Source organism: Canis lupus, chromosome 12 (genome assembly GCF_048164855.1).
Source record: "Canis lupus baileyi chromosome 12, mCanLup2.hap1, whole genome shotgun sequence".
Classification (NCBI taxonomy): Eukaryota; Metazoa; Chordata; class Mammalia; order Carnivora; family Canidae; genus Canis; species Canis lupus.
In genome coordinates this window covers 14184190-14207890 of record NC_132849.1, presented here as the reverse complement: position 1 = coordinate 14207890, position 23701 = coordinate 14184190, and the positions used below count along the sequence as shown (strand labels likewise).

General features: G+C 40.0%; 1 long non-coding RNA gene and 1 other non-coding gene across 2 annotated transcripts; one reads left to right on the top strand and one right to left on the bottom strand.

The window, feature by feature from the left end:
• The first annotated feature begins 1009 nt into the window (after positions 1–1009).
• On the top strand, positions 1010–23291 carry LOC140600649 (uncharacterized). Its single transcript, XR_012003825.1, has 3 exons — positions 1010–1202; positions 12282–12354; positions 23026–23291. It is a non-coding gene; the product is annotated as an uncharacterized lncRNA (long non-coding RNA).
• Positions 15136–15326, bottom strand: LOC140602028 (U2 spliceosomal RNA). The gene has a single exon (XR_012005081.1). It is a non-coding gene; the product is annotated as a U2 spliceosomal RNA (small nuclear RNA).
• Positions 23292–23701: the final 410 nt, after the last annotated feature.

The following is a 23701-nucleotide window of genomic DNA, read 5'->3' as shown; positions in this document are numbered from 1 at the left end:
ACCGAGCCTTCCTGACACCCTTTCACACCACAGTGGGAACGGCCCTGTCTCAGCAACACTGGCCCTCTGGGGATTTAGGGAGGAGGGGAAGGCAGGGAAAAGACTGCCCCCCTACAACCCTCACTCCCATTTCCCATCCCACCCACTTCACCAGCCCCAGGATTGGCAGGGGGGCCAGTGGCAGCTCTGCAAGCTGTCATTCACCGGGCCCGTTGTCTGGCGCAGGTGTTTCTAATAAGGGCTCCTTCAGGCTTGCTTCATCCAGGAGGATGTTTACAAGAAGGTCTGATGAGAAATTGTCTCCAAATGCTGTCTTGTAAGCAAGACGTTAAGAAGGGGTTGGGGGTTAGTGCCTTAGGCTGTAAGCAAGCAGGGCTCCTGGAATGGGGCCTGGCCAGTGCTCCCTCCACCCCCAGTTCTCTTGGCCAGGACTGGCAGGCTGGGGCCTGGGCAGGCCTGGGCCTACTGCCAAGGGTGGTGAGCGCCATGGGGGTTGGTTTCAATAAACAAAAGCAATAATGTTGGAAGAACCTCCACAATAAACAGAGAGACTGGGACATCCCAATTTTGCTACCCAAGCCCTAAGGCCTTTTCTCTGACTCTGTGATCTTTCTTTGGCCCCTCTTCCACAGGTTGGGGGGCAGGCAATCACAGGTTTTATTATCACCATAGTGAACAATCCACACATCATTAAGGAGCATCTTCCTGGAGAAGCCCAGAGAAGGAAGGGAAGGGTCTTGTATCCAAGCCTTCACACACAGAATCTTCCAGTGTGATTAAACCTCTGGGGAAAAGGTAGGGGATGCACAGCAGAGTTGGCAAACTTTTTCTGTAAGGGCCAGATAGTAAATATTTTCACCTTTGAGCTTCATACAGTTCCTGCTGCAACTATTCATGTCTGCCATTGTTTTGTGAAGGCAGCCATACACAACATGAAAATGAGATGGGGCGTGGCCAGATTTGATCTGCTGGCACTAGTTTGCTAACCCCTGATGTATAGGATCAAATGAGTGCCAGAAAGGGGAAGTGACCAGTTGAGATTACCCACCCTATGGGTGAGTGAGCAGGATAATCACCCAGGCTCCTGACCCCTCTACCCAGTAGCCTGCACAGAACTTGTGTGACCCAACTCGGTGTAGCTGTCCAGGATGGCTCCCTAGAGACCTGAACCTGGCACAAGGGAATTGTACCCCATGGAAGAGGTCAGTATGTTCAAAGTTAGAGAGGAATATGTCAAGTTGGACATATAAATAATAGGAGGAAGGAATGTAGCTGGTTAACCCAGTGTTGCTGGGTAAAATCTCCTGGTGCCTTCTGTGAGTCATGGAGACAGGACATAAAGGACAGTATCAAGTGTCCAGGTTTAGGGGCTGCTGCATGCAGGAGCCTGGAGATGATGAATACCATCCCTGTGGTTGCTAGCTGTGTGTGTCACAGGTCTGTAGGGTGAGGCTGTGTTAGAGAATAAAGTGCAGTTGAACTCGTGTGAGGTATGGTTCAGGTGTGGGGAGGTTGAAGGGGATAGAGCGAGGCTGGATTGGGAATATTTTGTGGTGGGTTAGTATGTATACAGGATTTGAAGGCTCAGTGTAGCCAGGGGTTCACTGTGGCTAGGGGGAAATCAAGGAACAGTGGGTGGATTGGGGCTGCCATCAGAGTGCCCTTTCTGTGGAGGAGCAGTGAAGTTTGGCAGAGGGTATATAGCTTGCAGTCAGGCTGGGATCAGTATGACTTTGGGCTAAGGGTAAGAACATGGATGGGGTTTGAGGGTCCATGTATGCTCAAGACAGGATCACTCTGAGGTTAAATTTGGTGGATCATTCTTCATTGGGACTGATTGTGAGGTGAAGTTCTGGGGTTAAGGGTGTGGCCCTGTTTGGGGGTTAGAGTGACTGATTATGGGGTAGCTGGGATTAAGACCATTATTTGGTTGAGGTTCATTACTGGGACTGAGGTCACTGGGTGGCTAAAGTTCATAAGGTCAGTGAGTGCTCAGGTTGAGGTGTCCATGCCAGCGGTCCTAATTGGGTGGTGGGCATTCATGTAGGGCTTGAGATAGGAGTGACAGACAATGTTTGGGATTGGGAGTCAGCGTGTGGTTGGAAAGAATGGTGGCCAGCATTCTTTGTGCTTGATTGATTGGCATCTTGTTGCATTTAGATGGTTAGCATGTGTCCTGTTTGGAACTGGGGGCTGGTGTGTATTAAGGGCTGGGTGTCTCCAAGTGTGATTGACTTCAATGGTAATATGTGCCCGGACTACATATTCCAGTGTGATTGTAGGTCAGTGTGGGTCACTGTGTGGCCAAAGATGGAACTAAAGCATCAGTGTGTTGTTGGCACTGGAGGATCAGTATGATTTGGGGTCACCCATGGTTGAGGACTGAAGATATAGTTTAGTGTGTGGGTCTTTGTAAAGTTGTGTCATTAGACTGAAGGGTCAAGGTACAGCCGGGTTTGAGGGTCAGTGTGTGTTTAGGGATCAGTAGGTCGTATCATTCATATTGACCTTCAGTTGGAGGCGGTAGGGCTTGGATGAAGTTGGGGATGGGGAAGAACAAGTGGTCTCCTGAGGAAGACTCCCAGAGGAAGGAAGCCTCATAAGCAGAGACTCCAAGGCTGAACTGGGATCGGCTCATGACTCGGGCCCTGGGTTCCATGTGTGGTGGGGTTTGGAGGTCAGCAGGCCAGCATATGACTATGAGGGTAAGAAAAGATCATAGGAGTTGGTGGAAAGACTGTGTATGGGGAGTTATTTAGGGTGGAGAGTTCTGGATGTTGGCTTCTCAAACTGGCCTTCTTGGAGAATGCTGAGGCCAGGGGAGGTTTAGGGATCAAATTTACTTGCATATTTGAACAAAACACTGTAGCAGATGTTAACATTGCCCGGCCCACCCCCACTCCGTAGTCAATGTACCTTGAATGCCCATAGTACTTTGCTCAGGCACCTGCAGCTCTGCCTGGGGATGCTGTCAGACTGTGGGTGCAGGTTCCATCTTCACCAGGCAATCCCCAGAAATGCCTGGAGCTACTGCTCCCTAGTGATAGCCCAGCACTAATGACAGGACAGGTAGGAACCGATGGCTAACCACTCCAGCTACAGGCTCTCAGCAGGGCTGAGCCCCTTCCCTAAAGTAAGCAGCCCCTCGTTCACTAATATAGCCCATGTGGGCTTCCTTCCCTTCCCTAGTTCACATCCCCACCCCCATAGGGTGCTTCCTGGGATCATGGACCAAAACAAAGGACCTGCCTCCATATCCTTGTCTCAGGTTTGCTTCTGGGGAACCTGACCTAAGAGAAACATTTTTATAATAAAGCTAACAAAGATATATTATGGGAGCATGAATTTTACATGGCTTTCCCAGATAAAGCAAAACACCATGATGGAGAGTGCGTGTCTCTGGCCCCAGGATTCTCCTCCCTTACTTTGCCCAGAGGGGCTCTGAGGTGTGAACCAGGGTGGAAACCAGAGGGCAAATGTGCCTGGAGGTGAGCCTCCCAGGCAAACAAGCTGGACCATGAATCTAGGGTGGGATGGGGGAGCAAACAGGAGCTACTGAGCACAGCTGTGCACTTTGGGAGCTCAGCATGTGGCTGGGCAAGTGTGCATTGGGATTTGGGGTCTTCAAGCTCTTCTTCCATCGTGGGGCCCATGAGGGATTGAGGTGGCTTGGCTTAGGGCTAGGTCTCACTGGGGTGGCTCCTGTCCTGATGAATTTGTGGGAGATAATATGCCGTTGCTGTGGGGTGGCCAGAGTGACCCAGCATCCGTCCTTACATGGTGAGTGAGACAACCGAAGCACACTAAGGGTTGGCACATAACTGAAGTCAGGAGTCAACAACCAGGATTTACCTGACAGGAGGGCTATGTAATTGCTTTGAGGGTACAGTGAGTCATTGGATTTGGGGTTGATATTTGAAAGAGTTAGGATAATCCAAGGGTGCTATGGGCACGGCTGCCCATCCAGTGGATCTTTAAAAATGCCCTGCTCTGGTAGACGCATCCCTGACCCAGAAGGCATGGTAAATGGAGTGTAGGCTGGACTTCAGCCCTCACTCATCCTCTTGTCTGGGTGCCTTTGGGCAATGACCAACCTATACAGCTCCATGTAGAGGCCCTGGAGGTGGTTGGGGTCTCGGATCAAGGGCTTCAGGAATAGCTGCATCCTCCAGCCTCCTCCCCAGCCGTCTCCTCCAGCTGTCCTGTTCTTCCAAGAGGAGGCTGGGCAGGTTTCTGCAGTGTGAGCCCCTGCACCCTGTGAGGCTTGGGAGTTGGCTTCCTGGAGCGAGGGTCAGGGTCAGGGTTCGAGTCCTGGCCACGTCGTATATGTGTCAGAATGAGCAATGCCTTTTTAGGTCACATATACTTTGGACTTCAACACTGCTTTATGTAGGCCGTAAAATTAATAGGTGGGAACGAGATTTATGGGCCCCACTGGGCTGTTCTTTGCTTGTTAGGTTAAACACACTGATTTCCTGGTACAAAAGTGCTTGTTAAAATAATCTCCCCCAGCATGTTCAGAGGGGACATATCTGTCTTGTTTGGAGGGTGGAGAAGAGGCCGTGGCACCCCATCCCCACCTCCGAGGCTGGCCCACCTGTCGTGGCCTCCCCCAGCCCCAGCTGTGCGTATGATGGAATGAAGGATGAGGTTTCTGGGTGGGGGGTGATCTAGGGAAGGAATGTGCCTCTGTGCAGATAACGCCAGAGCCAGACATGCACTCCCATCACCCTCCACCCTGAAGAGCCAGTAGCCTTTGTTCCTGCAATATCTTGAGAAGAAAGGCTAGAAGCATGGGGGGGCGGGGAGAGTTGGAGGGAGGCCTGGGGTTGTTGGAGCAGAGCGAGAGGTTGCCCTCACTGCTGCTTCTGAAGACTGAAGACTTGAAAGTCAGAAATGGAAGCAGAGAGGAGAGGTGGGTCCTGCTGCCTGAGCAACCTCGGGTGGCACTGTGTTTGCAGGCCAATGGGTCCCAACTCTACATGTCTGCCCACAACCCTCATCTATCACAGTGTCCTGAGGCATGCACCCTCTCTGAGTGACTCAGCCACTCCTGGGATGGAGATTGTGTAGCCATCTCCTGCCCTGATGGGGGTACTCTGAGGATGTGACTGGTGGGGTCACAGGTAGAGTGGGTTATGCAGAGCTTGTAGGGGACTTCTGGAACCAGGTGGTTAACAGAGCTGCTGGGCAGAGCTAGGTGGTGGGTCTGGGTGGAGCTTAATTCAGTCAATGGCAAAAGAGTGACAGGATGCATGTACAGGGCAGGAGGAAAAGCCCATGCTGAGCCGACTCCAGATTAGTGCTTGGCCCTTAGCATGTCCATGAGACATGCCTGCGGGCTGGCGGCATGCTGACCGGGGTGCTCTGAATCCTCTACTGCCCTGTTCAGCCCTCTGAAGACCACACTTCCCAGTCTTCTAACATTCCCCAAGGCCTGATTCCATGGATGGGGAGGTGCACACTGAATTCCCCTCACTGCCCACAAGTCCTCATGCTTTCTCGGGCTCAGCCTCCTGCAGCCTGCTGTTGTTCAGCCTCAGAAACTCACTTGGATGGCCCTCTTCTGGGCTCCTGGTGCCCTTTGTGTTTGATATTCGTGGTCATGGCACTACCCACGCCATGCCTGATTCTTGTTCCTTTTAATCCTTATGATGTTGCCGTGATACCCAATTATGAACAAAACTGAGACATCCATTAATGTCCAAGGCTGCTCAGTTGTGAGCGGAGCAGCCAGACCTGAGTTAGGTCTGAGGACCTGGTCAGTGGCCGGCCCTATACCTGCTCCCTCTAAGGACCTCCCTGCCCCATCCCAGGGCTTTTGAGCTATCAATGGGGCAGCAGGAGCAGACATGCTGTCCAGTCTCTAGTGCCCAGTATGGTGGGGCACCCATGGTGGGAGCTTGCGGATTGAGATGTGACAGCTGTGCACTGCTCTGAATCCAGAGTTAGGCTTCTAAGTTAAGAATCTTGGTGCCCATATCTCCAGATCTGTGGCCTTGAACAAGTCACTAAACCCTTTTCATGTGTAAAACAAGGCTAATAATAATACTTACCTCATGCAGTTGCTGTGAAGGTTCAATGAGATGCTCTTTATAAAACATTTATGACAATGCCTGGCACCTAGTAAGAGCTCAGTAACTACTAACCTAGGGTCCTAACCTACTTTGGTCACCTTCTTGTTCTGAAATACTGCCACCTGCTGGTGGGTTCCAGGTGCAACCACCATAAACCATCAGTGCCCAGAGCCACGGAGCACCCCAACTGGCACACACCTTGATTCCTCCGTTTGGACCACCCTCCTCCCCTCCACAATAAACCACGCTCCTCCTCTCCTTCCAGACTCTGCACAACAGCACCTCCTTCTGGGAGCTTTCTTGATTATCAAGCCGGCATGCCAGGGAGCACAGGGCCAAATCTAGCTTCTCCCTTTTGTTCTTCCATTCCCTATTTGTTGGGTTACATGGATTTTAGAGACAGGCAGATGTGGATTTGAACTCGGATGCCAACATTTAGTAGCTGTGTGAAATGGAGCAAATTACTGAACCTCTCTGAGCTTCACAATTGAAGAAATTCTCCCAATAAACAGTCATTACTATCATTATTCATCTTCCGTCCTCTTGTCTCGGTCAGCTCCTTCTGTTCCCCCCATGGCTCCCAACAGGGCACTGCTTGCCTTCTAGTCCCCGACTGTCCATGTCTTCATGGCGGGTTCTGAAGAATTTTCCCTGCTCATAGTAATCACAGGGGAAAAGAAGCAACATGCACAGAGGGATGGGGGTTATGTAAAGGTTAAAACCTATTGTGATGGGGGCACAAAAGGACCCAGGTCCCCATTCTTGGTTCTGTTCTTGCTTCCCACGTGTTTCGTCTAAGCCCTGCTTGGAGGGGGCCCAGCCTTCCTCGTCTCTTCTGACCACACCCCATGTTCTCCCAAAGCAGCAAGCTGGAGGAGCTTGGCTTCCTCCAAAGCCTCCTGGAGGGGATCTCGTGAGGATCAATCTGTAAACGTGGGGGTTGGACCACAAAGATCTCCAAGGCCTTTTCTAGCTTGGGCGTGCTTTGCATCTGAGTCAACCATTTTTTGATTTAATGACTTCCAAATGTCTGCTTAGGAGAACTTGATTTTGCACCCGTGGTTGACACTGAGCACCATGCCACGTTGACCCAAGCACACCTGCAGGGCCCTGACGATGGACTCGGTGCCCTGCTCTTGCTGGAAGATCAGTACTTCATTCAAACCCAGTCCAGAGAGGTCCGAGACTGGGGAGATAGTGCAGGTTCAGACTCTGGTGGGAGAGGCATGCCTGGGCAACAAGGTAGACTTCTTAGTCTTGTCATCACTCACCTCTGAGATGAGTGCTGCACCCACTATGATGGGAGGGCCCCATGCAGACCACTGCGACCTAAAATATACTCCCCGGGCCCGAGATCTATTAGTTCCCTTCTTTTGCGTTCTCCTCTATGGGTTCATCTCAAACCCAGCCTCATCTGGGAAGGGCAGCACATTTTGTGCCGTTCCCTGGGGGCTGGGTGAGTTTCTCATGCCCTCGCAGGCAGCCTGAGAACTCACAAGAGGCAGAAGGCTTTGGGGAAGGGCTCCAAGGGGGCCAAGGCTGGGGAGCAGACATTCAGACAGCCTGTACCGCGGTGCAGAGCCTGCCCACAGGCCTGGTGGATTAGAAGGGGTATTTGGTGAGTCCATAACCAGCCCGCAGCGGCGGGGAGCTTTGCTCAGACTTTGTAGACCATCCAATGGCCTCTTTCAAAACAGGATTTTGATGAGTTAAGTGTAAATGAATCAGAAACACATGGGTTGGATTTCCCTCCAAATGCAATGGGGTTTGAATACAGCTCAGGGAGGGAAGGGGGGTTCTGGGGAGGAGAGACGTGGCTTAATCAAACAGGTCTTTTCTCCTGTTAATGTTTGCCACCACTGCCTCAAGGCTCCTTGTCTCCTATCATTTCACCCATCCCACCTCCAGTGGGGGAGACCTGGGTCCTTGCTTCCTGGGCTCAGCTGAGGACCCTGGGCCAGCCCTGCCGGCGTCAGACTCAGGGGGAGCTGGCCTCACCCGGCCTCCCTCCGGCTGCTGTCCAGGACGCCTGGCAGAAGCAGCTGGAAGGCTTTTCTCTGGAGACAGCGCTTCACTGCTCATCCTAGACTTCTGAAGTGGGGTGACACAGAAGGAGAGTGAGCCAGATAGAGTGCAGGGTGCCACACTTGGACTTACAGAGCGTAGACCTCAGTCTTAGAATGTCAAGTCTCATGAGGAGGCAACCTTTTAGACAAGACTAAGTCCTCATCAATGTAAATCACACGTGTTATTCTACTTTCTTATACACATCACACTCTTGCTGGCGAACACATTTTAAAAGTAGAGAGAAGCAAAATAACAAAATAAAAGCTGTCTGTAACCGCCACCCGAGGATGACTTGTTAATATTCTGGTTCAGCTGCTTCCAGGCCTATATGTGCTTTTTAAGAAATAGAGGTTTACTGTCATGCAGGATAGAGATACTAAGGTGTATCAGTTAGAACTCTGAGTCTAGAGGAGACTACCTGGGCTCCAATCTCAGCTCTATCACTTACTGCCTGTTACATCAAGTTTCTCGAGCTTGAGAACCCACAACTGATAACAACAACAACACAACAATAACAATATGGTATTTGCCAGAATTGAATGGAATAACATTCATAAAGTCCTGAGATAAGTGTCCAATGCATAGGAGCCGTTCCATAGTTGTTAGCTCGTAGTGTTTCCATTTTGTATCCTACCTTCTTACCTATATGCCATCTGCTTCTTTCGTGATTAACATTCTCCATCACGTGATTGAATGGCTGCATTCTTTCAATGGTTATTCATCCAACCACTTCCTTTAAGTGTATGTTACAAATAATATGGTGATGGACATTTTTCTGCATCCTAAGGGGGTTTAAGCTGGAGTCTGAGTTTTTTCATTTAAGTTTCCTTTTGCATAAGTGATTTTGCATGAGAGAGAATTAACCTGGAGAGTATTTATGTTTGTGAATTTGCAGGGATACAGGGGATTTCTATTCCTAGAGTTTTGCCTTTTATACCATGTCTAATAAGTGGAATATAGTATGTGGTGTTTTGTGTCTGGCTTTTTTCATTTTGCAAATGCTTTTGAAATTCATTCATATTTTGCCTGTGTCACTCTTGCATTCTTTTTTATAGCTGTGTACTATTCCATTATATGGATATAACAATTTTCTTATCCATTTACTAGTTGACAGACCTTTGGATTATTTCCAATTTGGGCCAATTATTTTTTTAAAGCTTTTATTTATTCATGAGAGACACACAGAGAGAGAGAGTGAGAGAGAGACAGAGACACAGGCAGAAGGAGAAGCAGGCTCCATGCAGGGAGCCCAACGTGGGACTCGATTCCTAGTCTCCAGGATCACACCCTGGGATGAAGGCAGGTGCTAAACCACTGAGCCACTTGGGCTACCCAATTTGGGCCAGTTATGATTAAAGCTCCTAAAAGTTTACCGATCAGTCACTGGTGGACATATGTTTTCATTTTCTTGGGTAAATTCCTAGGAATCCAGAATCACTGAATCATGTTTAGATATTAACTGTATTTTTAATTTTATAAGAAGCTGCCACATTGTTTTCCTAGAGCCTGGGCTATTTTGCATCTCCAGAAGCAATGTTTGAGAGTTCTGATCAATAACATTCTTCTGCGACACTTGGTAATGTTAGTTATTTTTTTAAAGATTTATTTATTTATTTATTTATTTATTTATTTATTTATTTATTTTAGAGAGAGAGTGTGTATGTGCATGTGGGTGGGGCAGAGGAGGAGGGAGCGGGAGAGAGAATCTGAAGTAGATTGTGAACCACACTCCACTGAGTGTGGAGCCTGATGCAGGGCTCAATCTCACCACCCTGAGTTCATGACCTTAGCAAAAACCAAGAGGTAGATGTTTAACCAACTGAGCCACCCAGGTACCCCAGTAATGTTAATTTTTAAAATTTTTGCCATTCAATAGGGGTGTAGTGATATCGCATTTTGGTTTTAACTTACATTTTCCTAATGATTAATGATACTGAGCCTGTTCTCATGTGCTTATTTGCCACCCATATATTTTCTCTGGCTCGGTGTTTAGATTATTTTCAAACACATTTTTAGATTAGGTTGTCTTCCTATTAAGTTATAAAAATTCTTTACAATTTTTGGATAAAAATTCTTTAATATATATATGCTGTAAATATTTTCTCCACACCTGCATTCTTTTTTCTTAGAGTCTTTTGAAGAGCTGAATTTTTTAATTTGATGAAGGCCAATATTTATCATTCTTTTCTTTTGTGGATTGTGTTTAAACTCATAGTTTAACAATTTTGTCCAATCCAATCACAAAGATTTTCTCCAGAGCTTTTCCCTAGAAGTTTTATAGTTCTAGAACTTACATTTAGAGCTATGATGTGTTGGAGTTAATTTTCATATGAAGTGAGATAGGGATTGAAGTTAGGTTTCGTTTTTTGTTTTTTTTTTTTTTTTTTGCATGTGGATGCCCAAGCATCTCAGCACCATTTGTTGAAATGTTATCTTTTTTCTAATGAATTATTTTTGATCCTTTGTCAAAAATCAATCAAATTCATGAGAGTCTATTTTGGATTTTATTATGTTCTATTACTCTATTTGTCTTTTTACCAATACTACCATTTTGATAATTATAGTTTTATATTAAGTCTTGAAATCAGATAGTATGAGTCTTTCAACTTTCTTTTCCAAAATTATTTTGGTTATTTAAGTTTTCCTTTGCTTTTTCATATATAGCTTAGGGGTACTTTGCCTATTTCTATCAAAAATCTCACTGGAATTTTTATTGAAATCTCACTGAAACCCTAAACCAATACAGGGAATATTTTTGAATTTTGGCAGTTTGACTAATATGTTTAGATTTTATTTGTTTCTTTTTAATATTTGTTTTTCCTCTGAGTTTCTTGGATCTGTGTTTGTTGTCCTTCAGTAATTTTGGAAAAGTTATCAGCCGCTATATCTTCAAATGTTTGTTTTTCCAAGTTTTCTCTCTTCTTTTGGGACTCCAATTTGATATTGTCCTACAGCTTTTGGGTCTTCTGGATTTTTAATACTTAAGTTTGGAAAATGTCTATTAAGCTGTCTTTAAGTTCAGTGATTCTTTTCTCTTCTGCATTTAGTCTATGGATAAACCCGCTAAAGGAATGCTTCTCTAGCTCGGATATCACATCCCTCATCTGTAGTGTTTCTATTTGACTTTCCTATAGTTTTAACCTCAGTGTTGAAGTCCCGTTAGCATGTTGTCCACTTCTCCCATTAGGTCCTTTAAAATATTAATCACAATTATTTTAAGGTTCCTATTTGATCACTTTAATATCTGGGTAATCTCTGGGTCTAGTTCTGTTGACTACCTTATCTCTTGACAATTTTTTTTAATTACTTTTTTGTGTTTCTTGTAAACTTTTGTTGAATGTTGTACATGGTGTGTAGAAAAATAGCAGAGACTGAGATAAATAGTACTTTTGCCCAGAGGTGGGCATGATTCTTTTTCTGTGAGACCATTAATCTGTGTAGAGAGGTGTGTGGTCATTGAGTAGCTCAAGTTGATGTTTGAACTGAGTTTGAGTATCGTTTTTGCTATAGTTACTTTATCATGTCTTGCAAATTCCTCTAACAGTGGGCTGATACTATTTGGGCTAGATTTGACCTGATTTGATCTGATTTTCTACCTGATTGGTAGGCATTTTGTTTTGTTACTATATTTCTCATGTTTTTGTATCATGATTAATCTATGATTATGAAATCAACTAGATATAAAAATATCTTTATATTCTCTGTAAAAGTTTATGTATCATGGAAATCCTCAATTCCATGAACATTTAAGTGATAAAACAGTCATTGTACCATATTTTGAGATAGTTCAACCTTTTCAATTTGTTCCTTAATTATTGGTCTTTTAAGGCATTGTATTTCTTGAATTTCTTATGGCAATTTGTATTTTCCAAGAAAATTGTTTATTTTATTGAGTTCTTTTATTGACTGGATTTATGACCCTTGGTATGGCATGAGAAAGGAGGCCCTAGGTAGAGTCTCTGGGAGCACCAATATTAAAGAGCAGAGGAGGAAGAAGTATTACAAAAGAGTGTAGGAAGGTGAATCCTGAGAAATGTGGAAAACTAGGAGTCTGTAAGAGTCTGAAACCAAAGGAAGAGAGATTTTTTTCAAGATTGAAAGTAATCAAAGTTGGTTCATATTTCTTTGCCACATTAGGTAACTGAGAAAACTAGAAATTTATCCAGAATTTTGAAGAAAAAAAATGAGATTCAAGAATTCTATATATAAGGTAAGTTGTCATTTGTGTATTAAGACAACAGAAAACATTTTTATTTACATACATATTCAGGAAAAATACCACACACCCATCTTCTATGGAAAAAAAACTTACTTAAGAATGTAATCCAATTAAGAAATAGATAAAATGAGAAAGTTCACAAATGAGGGAGTCACGTTATAAAAGAAACTGGGGACTATTGAAGCAATATGGACACAGAACTAAATTTAAACTATTGCAATTACTGTTGTGAAGTGGACTACTTTCTCAGTTACATTAAAATATATATATAAATGGGACACCTGGGTGGCTCAGCAGTTGAGCGTCTGCCTTCAGCTCAGGCTCAGGGCATAATCCTGGAGTTCCGAGATCAAGTCCCACATCAGGCTCCTGCAGGGCCCTGCTTCTCCCTCTGCCTATGTCTCTGCCTCTCTCTCTGTGTCTCTCATGAATAAATAAATAAATAAATAAATAAATAAATAAATCTTTAAATATATATTTATATATATATATAACTGATAATGATAAAACTAAACTAAAAATGTCAAATTATTTTGGCAAAAATTGAGAGGAGGAATTTAGAAGTATAATGTAAACATATACCAGTTCTTCATCTTTCATAGGGATATCTTAATAATACTCTTTTTAAAGCTATATTTTCCTGAGGTATAATTTACAATAAAATGCACACGTTTTAAGTGTATGCGCCAATGACTTTTGACAAATGTGTACAACCTCATAACCACCACTACAGTGAAGATAATTGACCTAGAAGTTTCACTTGTACCCTTACCTCTGTCCTTTATCTCTGCCCCTGACCTCAGGAAACTATTAATTTGTTTTCTATTTCTCTAGATAGTATTTCTAGAGTTTAATATAAACAGAATCATGTAATATGTACTCTTCTGTACCTGGCTTCTTTTCTAGTATAATATAATAAGCCTTGAAATCAAGTATTGTTAAGTCCTTCAATTTTGGTTTTCTTTCAAAATCATTTTGGCTATCCTAGTTCCTTTGCTTTTCCATATAAATTTTAGAATTAACTTGTCAATTTCTATTTAAAAGCCTACTGGAATTTTGATTGAGCTTGCAGCTAAATCTATAGATTGATTTGGGCAGAATATACATCTGAATGATCCTGAGTCTTCTGATACATGAATGTGATCTTTCCCTTCATTTACTTAAGTTAAAATTTTTTTCTCAGCAGTGTTTTATATAGTTTAATTTTATCTCTAAATGATCCATATCTTTGATTCTATTGTAAGTAGTATTTTTAAAGGTTTAATTGCAAGTTGAGGAAGTTCCCTTCTATTTTAGTTTACTGAGAGCCTTTATCATGAATAGGTGTTGGATTTTGTCAAATGCTTTTTCTACATCTAGTGATATGATCATGTGATTTTTCTTTTTCAGCCTATTGATATGATGGATTATGTTAATTGATTTTTGAATGTTGAACCAGCCTTGCATACTTGGGATAAATTCCACTTGATCATGGTGTATAATTCTTTTTGTACATTATTGGATTCAAGTTGCTAATATTTTGTTGAAGATTTTTGCATCTATGTTCATGATATTTACCTGTAGTTTTCTTTCTTTTAATGTCTTTGTTCAGTTTGGGTATTAGGGAAATGCTAGCCTCAAAACATTACTTCTGAATTATTTCCCCTGCTTCTATCCTCTGTAAGAGATTATAGAGAATGGGTATCTTTAGACGTTTGGTAGAAGTAAACAGTGACCCCATTTGGGCCTGGTGCTTTCTGTTTTGGAAGATTATTAAATATCAGTTCAATTTCATTAGTAGATATAGGCCTATTCAGATTGTTTATTTCTTCTTGTGTGAATTTTGGCAATTTGTACCTTTTTTTTTTTTTTTTTTTGAAACCTAGATGAAACGGAATTGGTCCGTTTCATCTAGGTTTCAAATTTGGGGGCATATAGTCATTTGCACCATGTCTTTATTATCCTTTTAATATCTATGGGATCTATAGTGATATCCTTTCTTTCATTTATGGTATCAGAAATTTGTGTCCTCTCCTTCTTTATTAGATAGCTTGGAGAGAGGCTTATTAATTTTATTGATCTTTTCAAAGAACAGCTTTTGGTTATCTTGACTTTCTCTATTAATTTCCTGTTTTAAATTTTGTTGACTTCTGCTCCAATTCTTGATATTTCTTTTACTTATGTTTATTTTTTATTTAATTTGCTTGTCTTTTTTCAGTTTCTTAAAACAGAAACTTAGGTTATTGATTTTAGATCTTTCTTCTTTCCTAATGTATATAAATATCCCTCTAAGCACAGATTTCACCATATCTCACAAATTTTGATAAAAGCTGTATTTTCATTTTCATTTACTTCAAAATATTTTAGATTTTACTTGAAATTTCTTCTTTGACTTATGTGTTATTTAGAAGTGTGTTGTTTAATTGCCATGTGCTTTGGTATTTTCCAGTTATCTGTTACCGGTTTCCAGTTAAATTCCATTGTGGTCTGAAAGCAGACACTGTATGATTTATATTATTTTAAATTTGTTGAGGTGTGTTTTGTGGCCCAGAATGTGGTCAGTCTTGGGTGGTCAGTCTTTCATGTAAGCCTGAGAAGAATACGTATTCTGTTATTGTTTGATGAAGGAGGGTATAGGTTTTTCTTAGATTTTAAAAAATCTTTGATTCCTTGTTTGTGGAGAACTTTTAATCATGAATGGGAGTTGCATTATGTCAAGTGTTTGTCCTTATAGATTGAATGTTATTTATTATTTTTTACCTTTACTTTTATTTTCTTTATTTTTTAATAAGGTGGGGGTCCACCATTCCTAAAGGTACTGCAATATCAGGTTGATGCACAGGTTGGACAGAGCAAGCTCCTATTCCATCTCCCTGCTCCAAAAATCTATTTAATATATCGTCCCTGGATAGATAATATATCAGACATTAAACTGATAAGAACAGATGCTGCACTTGATCTTAGCCAAAAGGCTGAGAAATGATCACCTTTATTTTTAATATGATGAAATGTATTGATAGGATTTTTTAATGTTAAACCAACTTTGCATTCCTGGAAAATGCTTCATTCGGTCATGATTTATGTATGTATTACCAGACTCAATTTGCTAGTATTTTGTTAAGGATATTTTTTTAAGGATTTTTTTTAATGTTCATGAAGGATATTGGTCTGTTGTTTTTTCATCTTCCAAATGTTTTTATATAGTTCAGCATTATAATAATACTGACTTCTTCCCCTATTTTAAGAAAGAGTTTATGTCAGATAAGTTTTTTTAATAGAAATAAATATAATTCATGAGTGAAGTCATCTGAGTTTGCAGTTTTATCTGTGGTACTATTTCTAATCACAAATTCAAATTTTGGAATTTTATTTATTGTGTATATAAATTTATTCATTTGCTGCAAATTATCATAAAATTACTGTCATAAACTAATTCCTAATATTATTTTATTACCTTTTAGTGTATATAGGATCTAAATGAACTCCCTGTCTTTTATTCCTAATATTGGTCATTTGTGTCTTCCTTTATTCTTGATAAATTTAGTTAGAGATTTCTTTTTTTTTTTAATTTTTATTTATGATAGTCACAGAGAGAGAGAGAGAGAGAGAGAGGCAGAGACATAGGCAGAGGGAGAAGCAGGCTCCATGCACCAGGAGCCTGATGTGGGACTCGATCCCGGGTCCCCAGGATCACACCCTGGGCCAAAGGCAGGCGCTAAACCGCTGCGCCACCCAGGGATCCCCTAGTTAGAGATTTCTAATTAAACAACATTCTTTTTAAAGAACCAACTTTTGTTTTCATTGATTTTCTTTTGTGTGTTTGTTTCCTATAACGTTTTTTGTTGCTCTTACCTTTATTTTTTTTCTAATAACTTTAGGCTTTTTTCTCTCTCTCTTTTTTTGGTAACTTCTTAGATGGGCTAATTATGTTATTAATTTGGGGCTTTTCTTTTTTTCTAGCATAAACAGTTAGTGGTATGAATTTACCTCTAAGTACTGCTGTAATTATATCCCACAACTTCAATAAACCCTTTTTTTAATGGGTGAATAATATTTCACGACAAGAGATATATACATATATCTACATTGCATAGCACGTTTATACTAAATATGTTATATTAACAATATTCTAATTATCCATTCATCCATTAAAGGACTTTTTAGATTGCTTCCATATCTTGGCTATTGTGAATAATGCTGCAATGAACATGGGTGTGCAAATATTCAGATAAATACTGAAAAATGGGATTGCTAGATCATATGGTAGTTTTGGTTTTAATTTTTTGAGGAATCATCATACCATTTCCTACAATGGCTGTATATATTTATATTACTACCAATGGTGTATAAGGATTTCCCTTTCTTCACATACTCACTAATATTTGTTATTTATTTTTTTTATAATAACCATGCTGACCTGTATGAGGTAACATCTTATTGTGGTTTTGATTTGTATTCCCCTGATGATTAGTGACATTGAGCACCTTTTCACATACCTGTTGGCCATTTGTATGTCCACCATCTTTTTATTTATTTTCTATTTGTCCCAGTTATTCATTTTTTTCTCCTTTGAATTTTTTTTATTCTATTTTGCCTCCACTATTATTAGCTTCTTTATTTTTAGAGATTAGAGAGTGCTATCGGTTTTTTTTTTTAAAGATTATTTATTTATTTATTCATGAGAGACACAGAAACACACACAGAGAGGCAGAGACACAGGCAGAGGGAGAAGCAGGCTCCATGCAGGGAGCCCGACGGGGGGACTCGATCCTGGGACCCCAGGACCACACCCTGGGCCCAAGGCAGCGCTAAACCGCTCAGCCACCTGGGCTGCCCTATCATGTTTTTTATTTTTTTTATTTTTTATTTTTTATTTTTTTTATTTTTATTTTTTTTTCCTATCATGTTTTTTATATGTCTCTCGGTCTACCTTCAAATGGCATTGTACTGCCTTATGGAATACATTTAAGATATAGGTTTTCTTTAAATTTAAATTATTGAACATATTCATAATAGCTATTAAGAGAGTAAATAGTTAAATATTAAGTAATAATTACTTCACCTAAACCATCTGGGTATCTTTCTATTGAATGATATTTCCACCTGATTATTGGTGACCCGTTTCTGCTCCTAGTCATCTCGAGAAATTTTAGATTAGAGGTTGGACATTGTAAGTAATACATTCTTAAAACTCAGGATGTTGTTGTCTTTTTAAAAAAGCATTGGCCTTTGTTGTGGTGGGCAGCAAAGTTACCAATGATTTAGTTTGATCCTTTTAAGGCCTTTTTAAAAGCGTTTTTCTGGTGGGCTTTTAATTTTTTTAAGGATTTTATTTATTTATTCCTGAGAGACACAGAGAGAGAGGCAGAGACATAGGTAGAGGGAGAATGGGGTTCCCCACAGGAAGCCCGATGTGGGACTCAATCCCAGGACCCCAGGATCATGACTGAGCCAAAGGCAGACACTCAACCACTGAGCCACCTATGTGCCCCCTTTCTGGTGGGCTTTTAATCTATGATTTAGTCCTTCTGTTAATGTGTGATTCTTCTTTGGCTCTCTACTGAATGTACTACATGTTCAATAAGGACTCTTCCAGCCCTGGTTGAGATCTTAGAATTATTCACCTTCTGATTCACTGTTTATTCTTTTCCACTCTCATGGAGCTTTATTCTACACACAGCCATTTTAGTATTCATCAAAGACTCCTAAAATGATTCTTGTGCATATTTCTCAAGCTCTTTTTCTGAATAGTTTACCCTACCTGGGAATTCTTCCTCTCAATAGGTTAGCTGCCTCAGCATCCTTGAACTCCAGTTCCTGTTTCCTCAACTCAGTGAAACTGCCATACACAGCTTGGGATTCTCTCTGTGTTCTGTGGTCCAGAAGGTGCCTCCAGGCAGAAAGCCAATTCAATCCCTCATTTGTTTGTTTGTTTGTTTGTCCTTCCTGAGCTACCTATTTTCTAATATCTGGAAGTGCTTATTTCATGCATTTTTCTAATTTCTAGTTATTTAGGGTGGAAAAGTAAGCCCCATCCCTATTAATCCATTATCACTGGAAGTAGGAGGGTAAGTGCTCTTTTACTCCTTGACTTGGGTAATTATAGACATACAGACTTAAATAAGTTGCATAAATTAGCTTTACTGATTTTCCTGATGTTTACTGCAAATATTACCAAAATACAGACGTTTCAACCTAGGAAATAACCACTCTTAACATTTTGTGTTAACGTGTCTTTGCAACTATTGTCTATCCTTAGTGACATTCATAAGTATGAGTTCATAACTTTAACTTTGTAGTGGATGATGAAGCCTTGGTAACTGGATAAATAAATAAAAATGAATAGTATAAATCTTGGAATAGAGTTATCCAAGATAATAATGTTATCACTATTTATAAATAATATGATTACCTATTTAGAAGGCCCAAGAAGATAAACTAAAATGACTGGAAATAGTAATATTTTTCAAAATGAAAAAATTTAATGCCAATATTAACTACAATTGATTCTTGAATAACATGACGTATAGGGGCACCAACCCCCTTGTAGTAGAAAATCCACATATAACTTTTGACTTCCCCAAAACTTAACTACTAATAGCCTACTATTGACTGGAAGCCTTAGTGATAACATAATCAGTCAACTAACACATATTCTGTATTTATAGGTATTATATACTGTATTCTTACAATAAAATAAGCTAGAGAAAAGAAAAAGTTATTGAGAAAATCATAAGGAAAAGAAAAATACACTTATAGTACTATATACAAAAAGTCCAGACTAGTGCAGTTCAAACCTGTGTTGTTCAAGGATCAACTGCAATTAGGAAGTATAATGGAAAAAGATATTTATTTTAATAACAATGAATATATGCAATGTCACATAAACATGGAATTAGATTTATGGAAATATGTTGAAAAATTTGTATGAAGAAAATTAAAAGGCTCACTTGAATTCTTTAAATCACTAGTAAGAATATTATGTTCTTATTTAGGAATATTAAATACTAAATATTGTCTATTTCTCACATATTTAACTATAAATTATTTGTAATCTTCATCAAAATCCATATAGGATTTTTTAAACTAGGCAGAATGTTTCTAAAAATCATTGAAAGAATAAGGTTTGATAAGATCCAGGGAATTTTTGAAAAAAAAGAGAGTAATGAAATGGGAGTATTCTTACCAGATATTAAAATTTATAATAAAGCTACAATAATCACAATCGTATGGAACTAGTGCAGGAATAGACAAAACAGTTCAGTGAAACAAAAAGACAAAGCCCAGAACAAGTCCAAAAATATTCAAGAATGTATTGCAAAATAAGAGTGGCATTTTAAGTCAGTGGGGAATGGATGAATTTCTTTAATAAATACATTTGCATTTTCTATCTAATATATTTTGGGGCAGGGGATATATCAGGAGTTAAAACATAATTTGTGTCAGAATAAACCCAGGTAGGTCAAAGGCTTAAATGTAAAATATGAAGCTTATTCAAAGGGTGGGAAACAGATACTCATATATTTTTGGTGCACAGTAATTTGCATAACCCTTTGGAGGACAATTTGGCAATATCTTATATCAATATTTTAATAACAAAGAGATGACCATATACTTTGGCCCCACAATTCCTTTTCTATTAATTCATCTGGTATTTTATGTAGATATACTGGCCCATGTGCACAAATAAATATCCTTGGAAAAGAATATTAATGGCAGTATTATTTATGATCGTGTAACAAAATATTAGAAGAGAACTTTTCTTGGTTCAGGACACCAAAGTGAATGTGCCACAGACCCCTTTCTTTCTGTAGATTGATGAAGGAATTTGGCCAAGAATCTGTTCAATGATTCTTGAACTCCTCAGCCACATCAAGGATGAAAACAAGGTCTGAGACTACAAGACTGGGGCTTGGAGGAAAGGATTCTTTAGAGAGCTGTTGCCTTTTTGGGTCTTCACCTCAACTTTGGGGGACCAGTAGGGAAGATTGCTATGAAGACTAGGAAGGAGAATTTCAAGGAACTTCTTGGGGAGCTTCAAAAGACTTTTCCAGGAGTGGGAGAAAAAGGAGACTGGTGCCTGCCCCAGGTATGGGGGTGCTAAAATGGCCCGGGGTCAGGGGCTGACTCTTCTGAGAAACCCAGAAATCAGAGAAGGTCTGTCTTGCAGCTTTAGTCAAAACCCTGCAGTTGCACCTGGGTTGGGATCAGAGAGTGTTAGGACAAGGGATAAATGAGTGTTTCTGAAGTCAGATATGTACTGAAGACCAGCATAGGGTGTCCCTGGGCCTGATTCAATAGGGCTGCCCCATAGGCCAAGGAGAACTTGGTAGAACAAAGCTGGTAATGCCAAGAAAGGAGTCTAAAACAACAATTAGTAACAGGTCAGGAGAACTGCAGGAAAGAGCAACTTTCTAGAGCACTTCCAACAATCACACATAGTTCCTTAAGAGAAGGAAGCAGCGGGACCATCAGCTAGGGACAGAGAACTCAGAATCACCCAAACAATGATAACCATCCCCTCATTCCTTTACCTTTACTCACCCTTTCCCCCATCTTGACTCTTGTGGGAAGTGAAATCTCAACTAGCAGGGGAATCATGTAAGGAAGAGAGGCAGACAAAGGTCCCTTTCCTATGGCAATCTTCTTACCAGTAGCTAACAAGACACTAAGTCAAGTTCAGGGGTTTGATCTGTTACATGTAAATAAAGATTATAATTTCTGAACTGAGGCTGTATTTTTGACTGAAAATGAAAACCCACGAGAACAGCTAGTGTTTTTGAACAAAGGCAAGAGGTGTTATTCTAAAGAAATACTTTTGGATTTGGGATTATCATGGTTAATGGGAGAAAAAGTTTTATTTTGAGTATATCATTAGGTATGCTTGTTCAACATACCAATTACAGCAGTAAAATACTGGGAAAGAAAAGACTAGGTAAATACACTGATGTGTTCATATAGTAAAATATTATGCTAGTGCTAAAATAATCAGGAAGTTCTTTATGCACAGATAAGGAATGATCTCCAAATAATGTGTTCAGTAGGGATAGAGGTAAGGAATAGCCGAATTTATGTAGTATGCTACTGTAAATGGGGATAAAAGGGTGGGGGTAATGTAAACCATACACATGGTTTACACTTAAGTATCTCTAGGTTCCTAAGAAACTGGTCACAATTTGCCTGAAAAAGGCAAGTTAGAGACTGGGGAATAGGTAGGAAGGGACATCTACCTTCTCTTATGTGCATTTGTTACTGAAATAAATTGTATGGTTATTAAAGTACTAGGGAAAAACAGGTTACTATTCATTTATCAAAATAAGATTTAAGTTGTTTCATAATTTAATCTTACCATAGAATTACCATTAAACAGAAACCATACAGAAAAAGAGAATTGAAAGGAGTTTAAATCTTTACACTCTTGAATAAATACCAATGGGCCATAGTGACAGTGTGTGTGTGTGTGTGTGTGTGTGAGAGAGAGAGAGAGAGAGAGAGAGAGAGAGAAGTACATTTTTAATGAGCTACAAAACATTAAAAAAACATTCTCTCCCCATCTCTGCCATTCTCCATGTCCTCCACATGTACAACAGCTTGTAGCTACAAAATTTGGTATTTATTCCACTCTTCAATTCCCAATCAAAATTCATTCAGAAACCAAGAATGTATGGTTCAACTTCCTCACTCCTCTTCTGTGGCTATACATTTTGTATATGCAAAATACATATGTACCCTTGATCCTTCTGATTCTTCAGCTTTTTGTACCAAGTATTTTAAAATATGACAGAAAATCAGGGATCTAAGTAAATAGGTACAGAATATTCTTTGGCCTGGAGGAGGGTAGGGAAGCTATGAAATATTTATACATTATCGTTCTGACATTTATATAATGTTGGGTGGGGCACACCTTTCTAACAGAAAACTGAATATAAAGGAAAAATGATTTATTTAACTATATTAAAAACAACTTTTGGAGAAAATCTGGTACAAGGACTTTTTCTGCTATGTATCAAGACATTTCAAAAATATAATTATTAAAATGTGCTGTTGGTGGAGGCATTAACAAGGATACCAGTGGAACAGAACAGAGAATGCAGAAACAGGCTCATTCATATACAGAAATTTGGTATGACAGAAAATGAAATGATGGGCTAGTGGCAAAAGGATGAACTATTTGCTAAGTGGTCCTGGGATAGCAGGTTATCCATATGGAAAAGAATTTAGATCCTTACCTCACACCATATACAAAATAAATTCCAGGTAGATTAAAGAACTAACTATAAAAAGCGAAAGTTTTTAACTTTTAGAAGAAAATATAGGAGCCTATCTTTATGATCTTCATATAAGGAAAGTCAGATTTCACACACACACACACACACACACACAGCCCAAACCCGAAAAAAAAAGAATGTCAGCCTACATAAAATTTTAAGATAGTTCTCAACAAAACACCAGACAAATTCCTAGGCCAACCATAGACTATGAAACAATTTATAATTTATAACGTGTATAAGTATAAAGGATTGCCACAGTTAGTTTAGAAAAATAAACAGAAGGATGGGCAAAGTATACACAGGTTTCAGGAAGAGGGAACGCCAGTGGTCAATAAAAGTGGTGAAAAGACAGCCCAACTGACTCATACCAGGAAAATACAAAAGTAAAACAGTGAGATTTTTTTTTCCACAGCACTGACCATTAAAAGTTTGGTACTACAATGAGTTGGAGTGGAGAAACAATACTCAGGAGAGAGTAAAATGCTACCGCTGCTTACAAGAGCTGTTTGGCACCATCTGGAGAATCTGAAATTGTGCATACCAGTGACCCAGACAATCCTCATCTCACTATGTTCCTGGAGAGACTCTTATACATGTAATATTCATTTAAATGTTCTTATAATGAAAATTCAGAAAAATAAAAACTCTAAGTGCCCAACAACAGGAAAATGGATAAATTGTCAGGTATTTATAAAATAGAATACTATGCCTCCATTAAAATAAATGAATTATAGCTGTATATTTCAATATGAATATATTTCCAAATATAATATTGAGCAAAAGCCAATTATCGAACACCTATACTATGATTTGATTAACGTAAAGTTTCAAAATATAATGTGCCAAACAAGAGTATATATACATAATTTATGGACACACACATAGTATTACTATCAAAACATGCATTATCCCTCCAAAACTGGGAAAATGATTAGATTGGGAGAGAGAGAGAGGAAGTATAATGCAATTATGGAGAGAAACACAAAGTAGATCAGATGTAATGAAATGTTTTCTTGCTTTTTAAAAAATCTAAGGCTAATTTACAAATTGATATTTCATAATGTTATGTGAAAAAATATATGGATATT